The sequence below is a fragment of the Delphinapterus leucas genome, chromosome X (genome assembly GCF_059928025.1).
Source record: "Delphinapterus leucas isolate spDelLeu-1000000601 "Yukka" chromosome X, BTC_Dleu_Yukka2, whole genome shotgun sequence".
Lineage (NCBI taxonomy): Eukaryota > Metazoa > Chordata > Mammalia > Artiodactyla > Monodontidae > Delphinapterus > Delphinapterus leucas.
Window position 1 is genome coordinate 75,020,502 of NC_143150.1, and position 23,498 is coordinate 75,043,999.

Genomic DNA, 23,498 nt, shown 5'->3' on the forward strand with positions numbered 1-23,498 from the left:
CAACCTTGCATTCCTGAGATAAATCCCATTTGGTCATATTGTATAGGTTTTTAATGTTTCTGGATTTGGATTTTTAGTATTTTCGCATTTATATTTGAAGGATATAGTGATCTTAGTTTTCTTATCTTGTGATTTGTTTGCTTTTGGTATCAGGGTACTAGTGGCCTCACAGAATTAGTTGGAAAATGTTCCCACCACATCTATTTTCTGGAAATTTATATGTATTATTTTTCAACTTTTGATAGAACTGAATGGTTAAGGTATCTGGGCCTGGGCTTTCCTTTGTAGGTAATTTTTTGATTACCAATTCAACTTCTTTACTTATTATAGGTCTATTCATGATTTCTATCTCTTCTTGAATGAATGTTGCTAGTTTGTGTCTTCCTAAGAATTTATCCATTTCATTTGTTTTCTAATTTATCAGCACACAATTTTTCATAGCATTCCTACTTTTAATTTCTGTAAGACAATTAGTAACCTGTCTTTCATAGCTGGTTCCAGTAATTTGAGTCTTCTCACTTTTTTGGGGGTCAATTTAACTAAAGTTTTGTCAATTTTGTTGATTTTTTTTCCAAAGAACCAGATTTTGATTCCATTAATTTTCTCTATTATTTTTGCATGTTCTATTTCATAAATTTCTTTTTTAATCTGTATTATTTGGTCCATCTTGCTTTAGGTTTAATTTTTACCATTATTTTTCTTTCCAGTGTCTTATTGTGGAAAATTAGGTTATTGATTTGAAATCATTTTTCTTTCTTAATATAGGCATTTACAGCTATAAATTTCCCTCAAATGGTTTATGGTATTATTCAAGTCTTCTATTCACTTGTTGATCTTCTGCCTAGTTGTTCTATCCATTATTGAAAATGAAGTATTGAAATCTCCAATTATTATTGTGGAATTGTATATTTTTCACTTAATTTCTATCAGTTTTTGCTACATGCATTTTAGTGTTCTATTGTTAGATGCATATATACTTATAATTATTATATATTCTTGATGGATTAACCCTTTTATCATTATAAAATGTCCTCCTTTATGTCTTTAACACTTTGTTTTAAAGTCTGTTTTGTCTGGTATTAGTGTAGTCACTTCAGTTTTCTTGTGGTTGCTGTTTGTGTGATATTTCTTTTTCCATTCTTTGACCTTCACTGTATTTCATTTTTTAAATCTGTAGTATTTCTCCTGTAGAATGCATATAGTTGGATCTTTTCTTAATCCATTCTAATAATTTTAGTATTTTGAATGGATTATTTAATCCATTCACATTTAATATTATTATTAATATACCTGGATTTACATCTGCCATTTTACTTGTTGTTTCTGTGTCACATATCTTTTTTTCTTTCTCTATTCCTCCTTTACTGCTTTCTTTTGAATTAAGTGAATATTTTCTAATGTATCATTTTAATTTCTTTAATGATACTTTTATTATATATTTTTGAATTATTTCCCTAGTGGTTACTGTAGAGCTTAACATATACATTTATACTGATCAGAATCAGCTTCAGATTTTCTTCATTCTAATGTAATATAGAAATATACACATATATGTCTATTCCCCATTCTCCCTCTTTTATGGTATTATTGTAATACATATCACATCTATAAATGTTGCAAATTCAATAATACATTGTAACAATTATTGCTTTATATAATTTTATGTCTTTTAAATAAATTGAAAGAAGAAAGGAGAATAAGAATATATTTTTATCTTTCTTATGTTAACCTTCTTATTTATTATTTTTCATTCCCTTAATTTATTCTTTTGTGTTTGATTTGCCATATAGACTCATTTAATTAGTAAAATACACCTTTTTCTCCACACCCAACCTTCTTTGTGCTGCAATTGGCAAATATGTTACATTTCTTCATGTTATAGGCCCCCAAAATACATTATATACATATTATTTTATACAATTGTTTCCTAAATCAGTAAAGGAAAGGAAGAGGAAATGATATGTATTTATATCCTCTTTTATAATTACAAAGTTTCCTTTACTAGAGCTTTTCATTTTTTATATGAATTTGAATTACTATCTGGGGTCACTCACTTTCAGACTAAAGAACTTGCTTCAGTAATTTTTGAAAGCCAGATTGTTAGAAACAAATTCTCAGTTTTTGTTTATCTGGGAATGCCTTTATTTTGCCTTCAGTTTGAAAGAGTAGTTTTGCTGGGGTAGGTTTCTTGACTGACTTTTTTTCCCCATTTGTACTTTGAACGTGTTATCCCACTGCATTTTGGCTTCTATTTTTTTTTTGATGAAAAGTCAGCTGCTAACCTTACTGAGATTCCCTACACATCCAGGAAGCTCAACTATTCCAAGTAGGATAAACATAAAGATACCCACAAATAGACATATCATATTAAAAATGCTGAAAGCAAAAACCAAGAAGAGAATGTTAAGAGCAGCAAGAGAAAAATGGATCTTATAGTGAAGTCTTCTTTTACACATGGATATCCTGCTTTCACATGTACAAGTGATGCTCAGTTAAACTTGTCAAATTAATTCTTATATTTAGGTATTACATTTTGCAGTTTTAAAATTTCCTTGTGACTCTTTTTATGAATTTCAAATATCTGAGGAAATTCTCCTTTTATCTATTTTATTCACCTACTCCTCTCTTTTCTTGAACTTAATAATTGTAATCATTTTAGTGTTCTTGTCAGTTAACTCTAATACTTGGACCATCTTTGGGCATATTTTTAATGTCTATTCTCTCCACTTTTAGTCATGTGGTCCTTTGTTTTACCTCAACACAATTCTTTTATAGTGAATGCCAGATATGGTATAAAAATATTGTTGAAAGTCAAGTTGGGATTATCTTCCTTTAGAAAAGCTTCAGCCTTCACACTACTGGGTAGATAGATAGCATTATGCCTGATGACCTTAATCCAATCAAAAACTATGCTATGTTACCTATGGGTTGCACTTCTCCTGGTAAGGCTCAGTATTCATAGGGTTTGCTGTAGGACTTCAAGGGCTTTCAACTCAGTGCCTGGTGTAATTTGTATGGACACTCTTCTAGTGGATCCTTAACTATAATTTTTGGTTAATGTTAGTGCCATAACTCAGTGCTTTACATTTTAGGATATCATAGGATTTTGCCTCCTGCCCCAAGTATCCCTAGTATTTATCAGTTATATGAGGGGATACAGGCCATACATTTGAGGTCTCTCAGCCTCCACCAAAAACTCTGCTAGTTTCTACATCCCCCAGCAGCAGCCCACACTACTGACAATACTGGATTGCAAGCTTTTCACCCATGCCCAGAATAAGCAAATACAACCAAGGTAAAAGTGGATATAGAATTTTGCTCACCTCTTTAAGGTAAAATTATCTCTGTATTGTTATCCCCCCCTAGTTCTTGTTGCCTCAATAGTTCTCTGTTGCACTCAAATAGAATTTTTTTTATCCAGGTTTTTGTCATTCTAGATAGACATACTAGATTCTATGGTCTGCTATATGCAGCTATGAATATGACCCAGTGTCTGCTCCATTCTTTTCTCTATATCTTTTCTTTACTGCTAACTTTTGCTTCCTAATATACTCTACTCTCTCCTACCTTGGGCTTGCAGTTAGCTTGTCATATAGCCCTTCATGGTTCATCCAGGCTTTCTTCATCATGATCTTTCAGCTTTAGTTCCTGTTGCTAACTGATTTTTTTCTCTTGGGACATCCTAATTCAAATTCTTGTGAGAGAACTTAGTTGGCTTAGGTCATTTTTTGATGCCAGATTACATCTATAATGCCTCATCTTTGGCTAGCCTATGTATAGATTGTCTTCCCTTAGTTAGGTGGCCACCTCAGTTCAATTAGTTATGGCTTAGGTGGGGAGGGGGCACATTATGTGATCCAAAGCATGGATACCTAATAGGACTTTGGAAGGGCATCTTCCTTTAGAAAACACTATGTGTGTGTGTGACAGATATCATAATTGACATGTCTAGGACAGAGCTCTAGCCTGCCAGTTTATCCTAGATCCCAATATCCAGAGAAAAGGAAACACAGTAGCTTTCCTTTTGAAATGTCCTGATACCAAGACTACAGGACATCTGCCTTGTCAACAAGAGGATCTAGTGCAGGGATGTTGACAGCTGTGTGTAGGTTGGGCTAGATGTGGGAGAAGGGCTAGGAACTAAGCTGCCTTCTGTTGTTCTGAACTGTCATATCACTAGTTTTGCCAAATACTAATGCTCAGTCACCAGATTTGTGTGGGTGAGGAAAGTAGATAAATATGATTCATTTATTCATTCAACAAATACATACTAAGCACCTACTGTGTTCCAGGCACTGTTCAGGTGCTGAAAAACAGCAGTGAATAAAGCAGACCAAAATTCCCTATACTTATGGAGTCTATATTCCATTAAAAACTCCATAAGTATATATGGCGAATGAGAATAGTAGCAATTATTGAGCACTCACTATGTGTTTGTTATCATTCTAAGCATTTATACATATTAATTTATTTGTCTTATATTGGATAGATACTAGTATTATCATTATAATTATTATCCCCATTTTAGAGTTGAAAACAACTAGTAAGCAGCAGGGTTTGAATTCATGGTCAGGCATGGTGGCTGCAGATGCTCTGCCTTAAGCACAAGGCTCAACTGACTGAATCATAAACTACAATTGTCTGTACCTAAAAGTTCCCCAACTCTTGTCTGTGATGGAGAGATAAATATGTATTTATTCAGTCAGTCATTATTTGCCAAAAGCTTTATAAGTCCCATTTCATTTGGTCCTCACAACAACCCATGAGTAATGTACTGTAATTCCAATTCTATAAACCTAGAAATGGAAGCTTAATGTCTGGCCCAAGGTCATGCATCTAGTAAGTAACAGAATTTAGACTTAAACTGAAATCCTATTATTCAAAAGCCAATAATTCTCTTTTCACTAAACAGTGCTGCCTTCTACAGGTGTCATTTTACCTGAGAGAGATTGGGAATTAAAACTTTCTGAATTGAATTGAAGCAGCAATTGGAATTGGCTGAGTTATCAGGAGGACAACAAAAAGGATGAGATGTGTTGTGGAGTGGCTTTGCATCACCAATATGCACAGATATGCTTAAGCCATGTTTTTAGGCCAAAGAAAGGTGTATCTTTTGATCTGTTTCTCTGTGGTCACAGGATGCAAGTAGGGAGGACACAAGGTATTCTGAATCACATTGACTGCCCTCAGCCACCAAGTTCCATTTCTCTTCCTTCCCACAGGCCCTAAGTACTTGGCTTGATTTTCTCTCCTCTAAACTGCCCCTACCACTCTGTCCCTCGAGACACCACTCCCCACAGAGTCGTCAGTGTAGTGAGCCTCCCCCTCCTTTGCTGCTCTCCCTTAGAGAAGACCTTTGTGGTTGTAGGATTTTACAGTTATTCATTCCAAGTGTGTGGGTGAGCAGTTGGGAAACAGAGGGTCAGCATGGGAGAACATCATGAGGTGAGGAAAGAAGAAACACTGCAAAGAAACCAGAAGGAAACTATGCAAAGAGGGCCACAACTTCAAGAATCTAATTACCTTGTTTTAACTGGGAGCTCTGCTTTACTCTCCCTGACTCCTTTGCAATACTCATGGTGGCCTTTTTGCGTTCTAACCCTTTCTTTTTATATCTCTGAGGGAAAGTTCATCAACCACCCTACCATCACCCTGTGCCTGCGGTTAAGGTCAACCTCTTTCTCCATGAAACAGAAGGAGAAAGGGTGATGGGAGAACTAGTATTTATTGAGAACATACCATGTTCTAGGTCATTTGATTCTTATATTAGAGGAAACTAAAGCTCAAAGAACTAAACTTGCCTAATTTCCTATAGCTAGTAAGTGATATAGTCAGGATTTTGATCCAGGACTTTCTTACCCTAAAGTCTCTACTGTCTTCCTAGTGTGCCACGGGGCCTCTCAGTATTTAGACATACAAATACATACAGACTAGAAAAATGATTGTCAGCTAGATGATAGAAATAGTCATCTTACATTTCTTCACATCTTGTGTGAAATATGACCGACCTCGTTGGTCTTATTGGGAGAGTGAGGAGACAACCTTCTGGTCCCTGGATGTAACTAAGGGCTATTGTCCTCAGAACTCAGCATTCACAAACCTGATTGGTGGGAAGGAAGTGGGTGGGCTGCAATGAGCCAGTATCTGTTCAAGACCAGCCTCCTGGGGTAGAACAAGAGTTGCTGGACCTAGTCACAGATATTAAGTATAGAGAAGCTGTCAAGCAGTTAGCACTAGGGGAAGGAAGGCTTAAATACATATCAATGATACTTGTTCAACTTTGTTTTTCCCTTAATATTCACATTTTATATATGAGTAAGCTGAGGCTCAGAGAAGTTGTCACTTGCTCATAGGCATACAGCTTGTTAGTGGCAGAGACATATTTTTAACTCAGCTCTTTCTGACTCTAGGGTTATATAGCCACTGCTATACTGTACCGGGGAATGTGAGTTAGGGAAGATTCAGAAGTCCAGTCGATTATACAGATCACTGGTCACTTTATAAGTGGCCATACCCCAACATAACTTATCTAAAGTTAAACCCTTACAACCCAATCCATCTGAAAATTAAAAGGGAACTAGCCTGGCAGGAAATATGGTTTCTTAGGTTGCAGAAATTGATTGCCACTGGTGAAGAGGGCCAGAGCAGGTGCTGGAGTTATCAAAATATGGAACCAAGTAAGAAGCAGTAGAGAGGAGACACTACTAGGAATTGAATGATTCCTTAGAACCAAAGGGGTGATTCTTTGCTTTATGACCTGATAGGTGTATATGATGTATAGGTAGGTTGTCTCAGATTAAAGGGCTCAGGGAAAAAAGACACTTTCCCCTCCTACCCTTCACTCTCACTCCATTCCTTTGGAGGATCATGTTTGGGGTGTCATTAAATTTGCCTACTAGGAACTTTAAACGTTTGTCTTGGAGTTATGGAGATGGTAATTGGCAGCTTCACTCTCCTACTCATATCCAATGAACTGGAGATTTGGCACAGCCTAATGATGCTCACAGAAGTCCAGAAGTCCTTCCACAACATGGTCCAGTGTCTCATATTATATTTATTGGGCTGGGTGTGCCAATATGGAGTAAAAAGCAAAGTCCTTGTTAGGCTAGGCAAAAGAGGAAGTGATTGAAGATGGGATGAATCAGTTGGATATTTAAATCTGAGATCTACAAGATTGAGGGCTTCTGAAAACTTTACACAATCCTAAATAATGAATCTCCATGGTGGCACTGAAGAAGGAATTTTGGTTAAAAGAGAATAGACAGCTACCCTAAGCAAATTCTTCAGTGGGAAAATAGATGAATTCATTATTATGTCTGTAGGAGCTGTAACAAATATTCATCACAGTGCAGCTAGCTGTCAATTTCCACATGATGAGCTGTGGACAGGTGGAACAAGAAATGGTAGGGATGAGTGTGTGTGAAGAGAAATCACAAACACTCGGATATGTATTAAGAATTAGATCATTTTTTAGAAGAATAGAATGGTGCTGGCACAAGCAGATGGGAGTCTAAAGCAGGAGCTAAAAAGAATAATTAGGATAAGGTTTCCACCACTATCAGGATGGCATCATGACCCTTGGCAGGTAGCAAGTTCATAATTAAGTTTGTCTTAACCTTCAAGCATGCCAGACGTTGCCAGTGCTGAGTGAATGAGACTCCACCAATAGTCCCCTCTGAACTATAGTTAGGGCTTTTAAAGGGTGGACTAGAACTCTTAATCTCCCAACTTTGTTAATAAAGAGGAGCAATGGGATGAAACTAAATTACATTTAATAGAAATGTAAAGAACATCATTTAAATTCAAATAATCAATTGCTCAAAGACCAAGATGGGTAAGACTTGGATTAGTAGTAGCAGATTTGAAAGAAACTTACGAGTTTTCTTTGACTATAGTTATAGTTTCTTTAACTTATAAGTTCATTGAGTGTTCTGTGGGCAAGGTTATCAAAAGGGCCAATGCCAACCTAAGCTGCATTAATAGAAAAATAGAATCTAGAGCCAGGGAGGAGATGGTTCTCTTTCCTGTGTCCTGTGCCCTGCTAAGACCATAGTAGTATATATGTTAAGTTCTGGGCTGTCCAAACTTCCCAGTTAAATTGTGATTTCTTTTGAGGTAACAGGAATGCCAAAACCAAGTCAAAAGCAGAATAAAACTTTGTGTGGGAAAACCAAAGTCCAGAAAGCCAGAAGTGTTCCCAAACTGAAAGTATACACGAGAGACAAGGTTTGGAGCTGGAAAATCAGGGCTGGTATGATAAAATCATGCACAAAGGAGTTGGGAACAATGCCCATTGATGTTTTTATTGATTGACTGAGGCATAGCAAGTGGGTTGTTGAACCTACTTAACTCCAAAGCTAAAATAGTCACTAAGCTGGGTTATTTTTTCAGGGGATATGTTGAAATACAAGTAAAAATGAGTAGGTAGAAATTCATAGTAAGGATAAAAGCAGAAGACAGAGCCCACAGATCCACTAAATTGAGAAAAAGGGAAGAGTCTGATGTAGGCACCCATGACTGGCTTTGGGAGATATCCCAGGGGCTCCAGATCTAGCTGGAGGTTAGTATTTGGGGACTATGTAGGAGCCCAGTGTCAACTATTGTGCCAGAAGATCCCAGCCTGAGGTGGGAACTTGGGAAACTGGGTAGGATTGAGCTTAAAGATGGAGCTATCCGATGGCTCAGATGTTAGGGATCTGGAAAGATCTGCAGTTATGCAGGAGTGGTGATGTCAGTTGTGAAGTTAACTCAGTGCTCCTTTCTATACCTGTAAAAGGCAGATATTTGTAAACCCAACACAGACTATCAGGTCTCAAATGAGTGAGTGTCCTGAGCCCATTACTCTGGAAAGAACACACTCCCGGAGGCTGGGATCTTAGACCCAGGACATTTTGCATATATCTTTTGGAATCCTGGGACAATTAGGAACCTGTCTGAGAGCATCTGGGGCCCAAAATAAGAATCTTCAGACTTTATCACCTCTGACCATTTGCATGAAATTGGGAAGTTAAGAGGAAACAAATACATCTGCTAAGGGCTTGTCCTGAATCCTCTGACTCATTCAGTTGCAAGGGAGATGAAACTGTGTGTTTTGTGGGTATGTGGAGAGGAGGGCTTGTGTAAAACTGAGACCACAATGACAGAGAGATAATAACAATGATGAAAACAAAGATATGTGCACACTTAAGGCTAATTTTGCCCTATAAAAGCAGGCTTGAATGGAATGGAGGAGAAAGATGAGACTACATAGAAATGCATATGACCTTTTTATGTATAACAACAACTCCCACTAGTGAATATGACCCAATCAATATCATAGGCTTCTTTCACTGATATTAGCATTACCTCCTCTTTGCGGAAGAGAGGGGGCAGAGGGATAAGACAAGAGTGGAAACTTTTCCTCTACATAAGTACTCTTATCTTCACTATTCAATGCTTGAGCATACCAATGTTCAGAGACATTATGTAAGTTTCTAAGATCAAAGTTAATAGGCATATTTAGTCATCAAACACAGGTCTGTGTTATACTAGCCCCCAAAGTCTTAAAAATGAAGCTATACTTCTTTCATTGGGTCTGAGGGTGTCAGATAGGAAAGGGAAGTCCTGAGAAATCCAGGGGATGATCAGGATTTGCAGTTAGATCAATAAAGGGAGGGGTAGAGATGGTTGTCAGAAAGACCAGAAAACACTCAGAGGTACTAAGGGCTTTACATATGTTATTTCTAAGTTCCATTGCAACACAACAAGGTAGGTGTTAGTTAGGATAACTAACTCTTCTTGTGTGCCTGCGATTTATATTGTTTTAGCTCTGAAATTCCTGTGTCCAGGAAACCCCTCAGTGTCAGGTAAACCAAGACTGTTTGTCATCCTTGTTAGCCCACTTTACAAATGAAGATCATGAGTCTTATAGAGGTGAATAACTCATTCAATGCCATGAAATTAGTAAGAAACATAGAAAAGACTATCAACTCCAACAGCCAAACCTTTTGGATTCAATATGCTGTACCCATGCTGTCTCTTCAGTAGTTCAAGAAGGCTAAAGAGGTGGTCTGGTAGAGTTTGGAAGGCTTTGGCTTTGCCATCATTTATAAATTTAGTAAATACTCATTAAACACCAATCATTATACAAAGTGCTGGAAATGGCTTCAGGGGAGAGACAGACAGTAAACTGATTATAGTAAATTAAATAAAAACATCACATAATGACTATATGGACGAGACACCCTAGCAACACAGAGGGAAAGTCTGTATTCTTCCTGGAGGGATCAGAAAAAGGCTTCTCAGAGGAAGTAATATCTGAAGTGAGTCTTAAATGATAACTAGGAACTTATCAGGAGGGTGATTCAGTCTTAGGGAATCCTAGAAAGAAGAGGCAAAGGCAAAAAAGAACATAGAAGTTTATGTAATTTTCACAAAACTGAGAGCAGGGTGGGAAAGGAAATAATAAGAGGAGAAATTGGAGATGTAGGAAAGGATAATTTATCCATTCCACAAATATTTACAGAGTATTTATTGTGTTCCATACACTATTGTGAGCACTAGGAATAAAGTAGTGAGCAAGACAGGCAAAGTCCTCAATCTCATGGAGCTTAAAGTCTAGTTTAAGAAGAAAAACAATAAACAAACAAGAAAATAACAGATAGTTATGAGTGCTGTGCAAAGAATAAGATTAGGTGATATGATAGACTGACTGGGTGGATCTTGACTTGAGTGGCCCAGGAAGGCCTCTCTGAGGAGATGACATTTAAGCTGAGACCTAAATCATGAGAAGAAACCAGGCATGAGACACTAAGAAGGAAGAGCATTCTGGGCAGAGGAAACTTCTTAGGGAAAACACTAAGATGGGAATGAACTTGGTATGTTTGAGGAGCAGCAAAGAGAGATAGTAGGGCAAAGGGTTAGCAGGGGGTAGGAGCAGATTATTTAGAGTCTTAGATATCATTTTCTTTGAATAAGATAGTAAATCATTGGAGGTACAGAGCAGATGAATACCATGGTCTGATTTAGATTTTAAAAAGACTACTATGGATCTTTGGGGGAAGATGGTGGAAGGGTAAGATACAGAGATCACCTTCCTCCCCACATATACACCAGAAATACATCTACACGTGGATCAACTCCTACAGAACACATACTGAACGCTGGCAGAAAACCTCAGACCTGCCAAAAGGCAAGAAACTTCCCACGTACCTGAATAGGTCAAAAGAAAAAAGAATAAACAGAGACAAAAGAATAGGGACGGGACCTGCACCAGTGGGAGGGAGCTGTGAAAGACGAAAAGTTTCCACAGATTAGGAAGCACATTCTCGGATGCAGACTGTGGGTGGCAGAGGGGGAAAGCTTCAGAGCCACGGAGGAGAACACAGCAACAGGCGTGCGGAGGGCAAAGCAGAGAGATTCCCGCACAGAGGATCCGTGCCGAGCAGCACTCACAAGCCCAAGGGGCTTGTCTGCTCACGCGCGAGGGTGGGCGGGGCTGGCAGCTGAGGCTCGGGCTTCGGTCGGAGCGCAGGGAGAGGACTGGGGTTGGTGGCGTGAACAGAGCCTGCAGGGGGTTAGTGCACCACGGCTAGCCGGGAGGGAGTCTGGGGAAAAGCCTGGAGCTGCCTAAGAGGCAAGAGACCTTTTCTTGCCTCATTGTTTCCTGGTGCGCGAGGAGAGGGGATTAAGAGCACTGTTTAAAGGAGCTCCAGAGACGGGCGCGAGCCGCGGCTAACAGCGTGGACCCCAGAGATGAGCATGAGACGCTAAGGCTGCTGCTGCTGCCACCAAGAAGCCTCTGTGAGAGCACAGGTCACTATCCACACCTCCCTTCCAGGGACGCTGTGCAGCCTGCCACTGCCAGGGTCCCGGGATCCGGGGACAACTTCCCCGGGAGAACGCACAGCACCTCAGGCTGGTGCAACGTCCTGCCTGCCTCTGCCGCCGCAGGCTCACCCCACATCCGTACCCCTCACGCCCCCTGGCCTGAGTGAGTCAGAGTCCCTGAAGCAGCTGCTTCTTTAACCCCATCCTGTCTGAGTGAAGAACAGACGCCCTCCAGCGACCTACACACAGAGGCAGGGCCAAAGCTGAGCCAAACCAAAGCTGAGCCCCAGGAGCTGTGCGAACAAAAAAGAGAAAGGGAAATTTCTCCCAGCAGCCTCAGAAGCAGCGGGTTAAAGATCCACAATCAACTTGATGTACCCTGCAGCTGTGGAATACATGAATAGACAACGAATCATCCCAAATAGAGGAGGTGGACTTTGAGAGCAAGATTTATTATTTTTTCCCCTTTTCCTCTTTTTGTGAGTGTGTACGTGTATGATTCTCTGTGAGATTTTGTCCGTATAGCTTTGCTTTCAACATTAGTCCTAGGGTTCTATCCATCCGTTTTTTGTCTTTTTTTCTTTTCTTTAAAAACTTTTTTTTCTTAATAATTATTTTTATTTTAATAACTATATTTTATTTACATTATTTTATCTTATTTCTCTTTCTTTCTTCTTTCCTTCCTTCCTTCTTTCTTTCTTTCATTCTTTTTTCTTTCTTTCTTTCTCATTTTTCTCCCTTTTATTCTGAGTGATGTGGATGAAAGTATCTTTGTGCTACAGCCAGGAGTCAGTGCTGTGTCTCTGAGGTGGGAGAGCCAACTTCAGGACACTGGTCCACAAGAGACCTCCCAGCTCCACATAATATCAAACAGCGAAAATCTCCCAGAGATCTCCACCTCAACATCAGCACCGAGCTTCACTCAATGACCAGCAAGCTACAGTGCTGGACACCCTATGCCAAACAACTAGTAAGACAGGAACACAACCCCACCCATTAGCAGAGAGGCTGCCAAAAATCATAAGTCCACAGACACCACAAAACAAACCAACAGACGTGGACCTGCTCACCAGAAAGACAAAATCCAGCCACATACACCAGAACACAGGCACTAGTCCCCTCCACCAGGAAGCTTATATAACACACTGAACCAGCTTTAGCCACTGGGGACAGACACCAAAAACAACGGGAAATACGAACCTGCAGACTGCAAAAAGAAGACCCCATACACAGTAAGATAAGCAAAATGAGAAGACAGAACAACACACAGCAGATAAAGGAGCAAGATAAAAACCCACCAGACCTAACAAATGAAGAGGAGATAGGAAGTGTACCTGAAAAAGAATTCAGAATAATGATAGTAAAGTTGATCCAAAATCTTGGAAATAGAATAGAGAAAATGCAAGAAACATTTAAAAGGACCTAGGAGAAATAAAGATGAAACAAGCAACGATAAACAACACAATAAATGAAATTATAAATATGCTAGAAGAGATCAATAGCAGAAAAAATGAGGCAGAAGAACGGATAAGTGACCTGGAAGATAAAATAATGGAAATAACTCCTGAAGAACAGAATAAAGAAAAAAGAATGAAAAGAACTGAAGAGAGTCTCAGAGACCCCTGGGACAACATTAAACGCTGCAACATTCGAATTATAGGGGTTCCAGAAGAAGAAGAGAAAAATAAAGGGACTGAGAAAATATTTGAAGAGATTATAGTTGAAAACTTCCTTAATATGGGAAAGGAAATAGTTAATTCCAAGACGCATTGTGAGTCCCATAGAGGATCAATCCAAGGAGAAACAATCCAAGACACATATTAATCAAACTGTCAAAAATTAAATATAAAGAAAAAAACAGCAAATAACAAACAAGGGAATCCCCTTAAGGTTAACAGCTGATCTTTCAGCAGAAACTCTGCAAGCCAGAAGGGACTGGCAGGACATATTTAAAGTGATGAAGGAGAAAAACCTACAACCAACATTACTCTACTCAGCAAGGATCTCATTCAGATTTGATGGAGATATTAAAACATTTACAGACAAGCAAAAGCTGAGAGAGTTCAGCACCACCAAACCAGCTCTACAACAAATTCTAAAGGAACTTTTCTAGGCAAGAAACACAAGAGAAGGAAAAGAGCTACAATAACAAACTCAAAACAATTAAGAAAATGGGAATAGGAATATACATACCAATAATTACCTTAAGTGTAAATGGATTAAATGTTCCCACCGAAAGACACAGACTGGCTGAATGGATACAAAAACAAGACCCATATTTAAGGTGTCTACAAGAGACGCACTTTAGACCTAGAGACACATACAGACTGAAAGTAAGGGGATGGAAAAAGATATTCCATGCAAATGGAAACCAAAACAAAGCTGGAGTAGCAATTCACATATCAGACAAAATAGACTTTAAAATAAAGACTATTAGAAGAGACAAAGAAGGACACTACATAATGATCAAGGGATTTATCCAAGAAGAAGATATAAAATTGTAAATATTTATGCACGCAACACAGGAGCACCTCAATACATAGACAAATACTAACAGCCATAAAAGGGGAAAGTGACAGTAACATTTTCATAGTACGGGACATTAACACCCCACTTTCACCAATGGACAGATCATCCAAAATGAAAATAAAGAAGGGAAGAGAAGCTTTAAATGATACATTCAACAAGATGGATTTAATTGATATGTATAGGACATTCCATCCAAAAACAACAGAATACACATTTTTTCTCAAGTGCTCATGGAACATTCTCCAGGATAGATCATATCTTGGGTCACAAATCAAGCCTTGGTAAATTTAAGAAAATTGAAAGTGTATCAAGTACCTTTTCCGACCACAATGCTATGAGACTAGATACCAATTACAGGAAAAGATCTGTAAAAATTACAAACACAAGGAGGCTAAACAATACACTACTTAATAACGAAGTGATCATTGATGAAATCAAAGAGGAAATAAAAAAATACTTAGAAACATATGACAATGGAGACATGACGACCCAAAGCCAATGGGATGCAGCAAAAGCAGTTCTAAGAGTGAAGTTTATAACAATACAATCCTACCTTAATAAATAGAAAACATCTCGAATAAACAACCTAACACTGCAGTTAAAGCAATTAGAGAAAGAAGAACAAAAATCCCCAAAGTTAGCAGAAGGAAAGAAATCATAAAGATCAGATCAGAAATAAATGAAAAAGCAGAGGGAGGAACACTCCCAAACTCAATTTACGAGGCCACCATCACCCTGACACCAAAACCAGACAAGGATGTCACAAAGAAAGAAAACTACAGGCCAATATCACTGATGAACATAGATGCAAAAATCCTTAACAAAATACTAGCAAACAGAATCCAACAGCACATTAAAAGGATCATACACCATGATCAAGTGGGGTTTACTCCAGGAATGCAAGGATTGTTCAATATATGCAAATCAATCAACATGATACACCATATTAACACACTGAAGGAGAAAAAGCATATGAAAATCCCAATACATGCAGAGAAAGTTTTGACAAAATTCAACAACGATTTATGATAAAAACCCTGCAGAAAGTATGCATAGAGAGAATTTTCCCAAACATAATAGAGGCCATATATGATAAACCCACAACCAACATCATCCTCAATGGTGAAACACTGAAAGCACTTCCACTAAGATCAGGAACAAGAGAAGATTGCACACTCACACCACTCTTATTCAACACAGTTTTGGAAGTTTCAGCCACAGCAATCAGAGAACAAAAGGAAATAAAAGGAAAGGAATCCAAATCGGTAAAGAAGAAGTAAAGCTGTCACTCTTTGCAAATGACATGCTACTATATAGAGAGAATCCTAAAGATGCTACCAGAAAACTACTAGAGCTAATCAAAGAATTTGGTAAAGTAGCAGGATACAAAATTAATGCACAGAAATCTCTGGCATAACTATACACTAATGATGAAAAATCTGAAAGTGAAATCAAGAAAACAATCCCATTTACAATTTCATGAAAAATAATAAAATATCTAGGGTTAAACCTGCCTAAGCAGGCAAAAGACCTGTATGCAGAAAATTGTAAGACACTGATGAAATAAATTAAAGATGATACAAATAGATGGAGAGATATACCATGTTCTTGCATTGGAAGAATCAACATTGTGAAAATGACTCTACTACCCAAAGCAATCTACAGATTCAATGCAATCCCTATCAAACAACCACTGGCATTTTTCACAGAACTAGAACAAAATATTTCACAATTTGTATGGAAACACAAAAGATCCCGAATAGCCAAAGCAATATTGAGAATGAAAAAAAGAGTTGGAGGAAACAGGCTCCCTGAATTCAGACAATACTACAAAGCTACAGTCATCAAGACAGTAGGGTAATGGCACAAAAACAGAAAGATAGATCAATGGAACAGGATAGAGAGCCCAGAGATAAACTCACACACATATGGTCACCTTATCTTTGATAAAGGAGGCAGGAATGTACAGTGGAGAAAGGACAGCCTCTTCAATAAGTGGTGCTGGGAAAATTGGACAGGTACATGGAAAAGTATGAGATAAGACCATTCCCTAACACCATACACAAAAATAAGCTCAAAATGGATTAAAGACCTAAATGTAAGGCCAGAAACTAACAAACACTTAGAGGAAAACATAGGCAGAACTCTCTATGACATAAATCACAGCAAGATCCTATTTGACCCACCTCCTAGAGAAATGGAAATAAAAACAAAACAAATGGGACCAAATGAAATTTCAAAGCGTTTGCACAGCAAAGGAAACCATAAACAAGACCAAAAGACAACCCTCACAATGGGAGAAAATATTTGCAAAAGAAGCAACTGACAAAGGATTAATCACCAAAATTTATAATTAGCTCATGCAGCTCAATAATAAAAAAACAAACAACCCAATCCAAAAATGGGCAGAAGACCGAAATAGACATTTCTCCAAAGAAGATATACAGACTGCCAACAAATACATGAAAGAATGCTCAGCATCATTAATCTTTAGAGAAATGCAAATCAAAACTACAATGAGATATCATCTCACACCAGTCAGAATGGCCATCATCAAAAAATCTAGAAACAATAAATGCTGGAGAGGGTGTGGAGCAAAGGGAACACTCTTGCACTGCTGGTGGGAATTTGAATTGGTACAGCCACTATGGAGAACAGTATGGAGGTTCCTTTAAAAACTACAAATAGAACTACCATATGACCCAGCAATCCCACTACTGGGCCTATACCCTGTGAAAACCATAATTCAAAATGAGTCATGAACTAAAATATTCTTTGCAGTTCTATTTACAATAGCCCAGAAATTGAAACGACCTAAGTGTCCATCATCGGATTAATGGATAAAGAAGATGTGGCACGTATATACAATGGAATATTACTGAGCCATAAAAAGAAACGAAATTGAGCTATTTGTAATGAGGTGGATGGACCCAGAGTGTGTCATACAGAGTGAAGTAAGTCAGAAAGAGAAAGACAAATACCATGTGCTAACATATATTTATGGAATTTAAGACAAAAAAATGTCATGAAGAACTTAGTGTTAAAACAGGAATAAAGACACAGACCTACAAGAGAATGGACTTGAGGGTATGGGGAGGGGCATGGGTAAGCTGTGACATAGCGAGAGAGTGGCATGGACATATACACACTACCAAACCTAAAAGAGATAGCTAGTGGGAAGCAGCCGCATAGCACAGGGAGATCAGCTCGGTGTTATGTGATCACATAGAGGGGAGGGATAGGGAGGGTTAGAGGGAGGTGGACGCAAGAGGGAAGAGTTATGGGAACATATGTGTATGTATAACTGATTCACTTTGTTATAAAGCAGAAACTAACACACAATTGTAAAGCAATTATGCTCCAACAAATATGTAAAGAAAAAAAAGAAATGAAGGAAATGATAGCAAAGATCAATAAAAGTAAAAGCTGGTTCTTTGAGAAGATAAACAAAATTGATAAACCGTTAGCCAGACTTATCAAGATATAAAGGGAGAAGACTCAAATCAATAGAATTAGAAATGAAAAAGGAGAAATAACAACTGACACTGCAGAAATACAAAATATCATGAGAGATTACTATAAGCAACTCTATGCCAGTAAAATGGACAACCTGGAAGAAATGGACAAATTCTTAGAAATGCACAACCTACCAAGACTGAATCAGGAAGAATTAGAAAATATGAACAGACCAATCACAAGCACTGAAATTGAAATTGTGAGTAAAAATATTCCAAGAAACAAAAGCCCAGGACCAGATGGCTTCACAGGAGAATTCTATCAAACATTTAGAGAAGAACTAACACCTATCCTTCTCAAACTCTTCCAAAACATAGCAGAGGGAGGAACACTCCCAAACTCATTCTACAAAGCCACCATCACCCTGATACCAAAACCAGACAAGGATGTCACAAAGAAAGAAAACTACAGACCAATATCACTGATGAACATAGATGGAAAAATCTTCAACAAAATACTAGCAAACAGAACCCAACAGCACATTAAAAGGATCATACACCATGATCAAGTGGGGTTTATTCCAGGAATGCAAGGATCCTTCAACATATGGAAATCAATCAACGTGATACACCATATTAAGAAATTGAAGGGAGAAAAACCATATGATCATCTCAATAGATGCAGAGAAAGCTTTTGACAAAATTCAACACCCATTTATGATACAAACTCTGCAGAAAGTAGGCATGGAGGGAACTTTCCTCAACATAATAAAGGCCATATATGACAAACCCACAGCCAACATCGTCCTCAATGGTGAAAAACTGAAAGCATTTCGACTAAGATCAGGAACAAGACAAGGTTGCCCACTCTTACCACTCTAATTCAACATAGTTTTGGAAGTTTTAGCCACAGGAATGAGAGAAGAAAAGGAAATAAAAGGAATGCAAATTGGAAAAGAAGAAGTAAAGCTGTCACTGTTTGCAGATTACATGGTACTATACATAGAGAATCCTAAAGATGCTACCAGAAAACTACTACAGCTAATCAATGAATTTGGTAAAGTAGTAGGATACAAAATTAATGCATAGAAACCTCTGGAATTCCTATACACTAATGATGAAAAATCTGAAAGTGAAATCAAGGAAACACTCCCACTTACCATTGCAATGAAAAGATTAAATATCTAGGAATAAACCTACCTAAGGAGACAAAAGACCTGTATGCAGAAAATTATAAGGCACTGATGAAAGAAATTAAAGATGATACAAATAGATGGAGAGATATACCATGTTCTTGGATTGGAAGAGTCTATATTTGAAAATGATTCTACTACCCAAAGCAATCCCTATCAAACTACCAAGGGCATTTTTCTCAGAACTAGAATAAAACATTTTACAATTTGTATGGAAACACAGAAGAACCCGAATTGCCAATGCAGTCTTGAGAACGTAAAACGGAGCTGGAGGAATCAGGCTTCCTGACTTCAGACTATACTACAAAGCTACAGTAATTAAGACAGTATGGTACTGGCACAAAAACAGAAATATAGATCAATGGAACAGGATAGAAAGCCCAGAGATAAACCCACGCACATATGGTCACCTTATCTTTGATAAAGGAGGCAGGAATATACAGTGGAGAAAGGATAGCCTCTTCAATAAGTGGTGCTGGGAAAACTGGACAGGTACGTGTAAATGTATGAGATTAGATCACTCCCTAACACCATACACAAAAATAAGCTCAAAATGGATTAAAGACCTAAATGTAAGGCCATGCACTGTCAAACTCTTAGAGGAAAACATAGGCAGAACACTCTATGACATAAATCACAGCAAGATCCCTTTTGACCCACCTCCTAGAGAAATGGAAATAAAAACATAAATAAACAAATGGGACCTAATGAAACTTCAAAGATTTTTCACAGCAAAGGAAAACATAAACAAGACCAAAAGACAACCCTCAGAATTGGAGCAAATATTTGCAAATGAAGTAACTGACAGAAGATTAATCTCCAAAATTTACAAGAATCTCATGCAGCTCAATAACAAATAAACAAAAAACCCAATCCAAAAATGGGCAGAAGACCTAAATAGACATTTCTCCAAAGAAGATATACAGACTGCCAACAAACACATGAAAGAATGCTCAACATCATTAATCATTAGAGAAATGCAAATCAAAACTACAATGAGATATCATCTCACACCGGTCAGAATGACCATCACCAAAAAATCTAGAAACAATAAATGCTGGAGAGGGTGTGGAGCAAAGGGAACACTCTTGCACTGCTGGTGGGAATTTGAATTGGTAAAGCCACTATGGAGAACAGTATGGAGGTTCCTTTAAAAACTACAAATAGAACTACCATATGACCCAGCAATCCCACTATTGGGCATATACCCTGAGAAAATCATAATTCAAAAAGAGTCATGTATCAAAATGTTCATTGCAGCTCTATTTACAATAGGCAGGAGATGGAAACGACCTAAGTGTCCATCATCAGTTGAATTGATAAAGAAGATGTGGCACATAAATAGAATGGAATATTACTCAGTCATAAAGAGAAACCAATTGAGCTGTTTGTAATGAGGTGGATGGACCTAGAGTCTGTCATACAGAGTGAAGTAAGTCAGAAAGAGAAAGACAAATACCGTAAGCTAACACATATATATGGAATCTAAGATAAATGAAAGAAATGTCATGAATAACCTAGAGGTAAGACAGGAATAAAGACACAGACCTACTAGCGAATGGACTTGAGGACATGGGAGGGGAGGGTAAGCTGTGACAAAGCGAGAGAGTGGCATGGACATATATACAGTACCAAATGTAAAATAGATAGCTATTGGGAAGCAGCCGCATAGTACAAGGAGATCAGCTCGGTGCTTTGGACCACCTAGAGGGGTGGGATTGGGAGGGTGGGAGGGTGGGAGATGCAAGAGGGAAGAGATATGGGAACATATGTATATGTATAACTGATTCACTTTGTTATAAAGCAGAAACTAACACACCATTGTAAAGCAATTATACTCCAATAAATATGTAAAAAAAATTAAAAGAATAAAAAGACTACTATGGCTGTCATGGGAGAATTGGGTGTAGGGAGGCAACAGTGAAGCAGTTAGGAGGTTACTGTAACAGTCTAAGTGACAGATTATGGTGGCTCATCCAAGTGTGGTAGCTGTAAATGTGTAGCAAAGTGCACAGTTTCAAGATGTGTTTTAGAGGTCCTTGTTGACAGAATTTACTGATGGACAAAGAGAGTAAAGGAAACAGGAAAAGCAAGGATGAATCCAAGGCTTTTCCCTAAGCAACTGTGTGGTGTCATGAAGTGCCTCATGTTTCATGTTCAGTTTGGACTTCATTCTATAGACAGTAGGAGTTTTGAAGATGTTTAAGAAGGGAAGCAATATGGTCAGATTTGTGTTTTAGAAAGAATACTGCAGCTAGGTGAAGAATGGATCGGAGAGGCAAGAGACAAGAAGCCAGGAGCTCTTGTCTGGCATATGCAATAGGAAATTGCAGTAGTCCAGAAGATAAATTTTGTGTCTGAATTAAGACAATGACTATGGGAATAGAGAAGAAAGGATGTATTGCATATCTCCTAGCCACGTGGAAACCAGAGGACTTATCAACTAATGATAAGGGGTTACTGAGTAAGGCAGAAATAGGTTTGAGTCCCAGATCCACCACTTACAAGTTGTATGAATCTGTTGTATAAATGATGAAGGAATAATTGTGATTTTAGGCAAACTTTACCTCTCTCACCTTAGTTTTACACCTGTAAAGTAAGGATATGCTACATCAACGTGTTGCCGTGAGAATTAAAAGTCTATCTATGAACTGGAAAAAAAATCGAAAAAAGAAAATAAAGTGAGCCCTTTCAGGCAGCATATAGTTCAAAAAACTTTTTGTAATGCCACCTTTGTCCTCACCTGTGAGCCTAATACATAGTAAGTACTCATAAATGTCTCTATCCAATGTGAGGCAGGATTATACAACTTATGAGGAGCTCAGTGTCTATGGGACACATACCACAAGGGGAGGGGCAGGTTATGCCCTTGGGATGATTATTTAATGGCTATGAACTCGTCCTCAGATATGTCCCTTACCAAATTTTCATGCTGTTGCTTGACTGGGCTTTGCAGAAATCTTCACATAGTAAATTTATCCTTTGGATAAGCCAACCACATATGTGCTCATTTTTCTAAGGTTGTTATAGAGAACTTCTACCACCTAATCAAAACATGTTAGGATTAGATTGGTCCTAAAAATTCTTTAGGTAAATTGTTAAAAACTTTTTTTACTGGTTAATCCCTTTGTTCCAATGCAGTTTGAGTTGGAACCTCCTTATACTACAGATAACAGCAGAGTTGCTCTGGTTGAAGTGAAGTGTGATGGGCCCAAAGTTATGTAGATCACAGTTAGAAAACCATTTACTTAGAGCTTTTTGCTAAATCACTCTTCTCTATATATCATTTAAGGAAAGTAAGTTCCAGAGAAGTTAAGTGACTTAATTAGCTAAGATCAGACATCTAGAAAATGATATAGTTAATTCTATTCATTTGCTCCTCTACCAGCTGACTATTCCTCATTAATATAAAGTTTAGCTTGGCCCTCAGTTTAGCCGGCTGCCTCCCTGAGCCCCAGAGAGCAGATATTTGCTACTAGAAGATTGATTTTTAGGGGTTAGGAAAGATACGGAGGCTAAAGCATTGAGTAGGAAGGGAGAGATAGAATCTTAGCATCTGTTCTAATACTTGGGGATGGTCCTAGAAAGGAAGGAATCTCTATTCAAGACAAGAGTGTATTAACATGTCTCTGTTGTGTGAGAAGGAGAGAGTGAGAGTGAGAGACAGGAGAGGAGAGGAGAGGAGAGGAGAGGAAAGAAGAAGGCAGGAGAGAGTCCAGACACAAGACTCTAAAATCCTGTCCTCAATCAGCCTATGAGGTCCCAGAAGGAAATTGCCTAGGAGGCAGTGTGAAAAAAGGAAGACTTGATGACCAAATCTTACTGTTGAACTCTAGTCCTGTTGAGATAGGCTAGACCTTATAGATCCAGGAGGGCTCTATTTTTTCTCTAGAGTAGGGAAGTCTATGTGGCCTCCTTGATAGTTCCCACATGGCTTTCTGAAAGATAGGCAGAGCGATTGATCCTCCCAGTAGATGGCTATATGCTTTTTGAAAGAGGAAGCTGCAAAGCTGGAAGAGTCAAGCTTGATGGGCACTTAAAGCAATATTTCTCAACAGCTGATCTGCAGATTCTCCTTAAAATGATGGCATGCGTTTTAACTCTCTCACATTTCTTTGGATCCATGGGAGATAATAGAAATTTCCCTAGATTACTAGGGAAACCAAAGCCTTGGATGATAGAACACTAGTCAGCTGAAATACGTATCATATTTGGAGAGAAAGTCACTTTCACATTTGGTCAAAAAGAGACACAATAACATGGGTTACTTGGGACTCATACAAAAACAAAACAAAACAAAAGAGTTGAAAATAATAACAAATATTAAGGTTTCCTGTAAGTGAAATATCAGAAAGGAAAGTGTGTGGGAACTATAGCCAAACATCTCTGAGATTATCCTTCAGCCTGTCATGACTCCCTAGCTGAAGTGGCCCATAATAAGGAATATGAGCTCTTAAAAATGATGTAATTCAAAGGCCTAGGACCACATGAATATTCCTAGGATATTTCAGGC

General features: G+C 38.2%; 1 protein-coding gene across 1 annotated transcript in view; it reads left to right on the forward strand.

Annotated features, from left to right (window-relative positions):
• OPHN1 (oligophrenin 1) overlaps positions 1 to 18,690 on the forward strand; it is a 684,959-nt gene extending 666,269 nt beyond the window's left edge. Inside the window, exon 26 of the mRNA XM_022561083.3 lies at positions 1 to 18,690. This exon is cut by the window's left edge and continues 46,276 nt beyond it. The gene's annotated coding sequence lies outside the window, so the exon portion shown is untranslated.
• Positions 18,691 to 23,498: the final 4,808 nt, after the last annotated feature.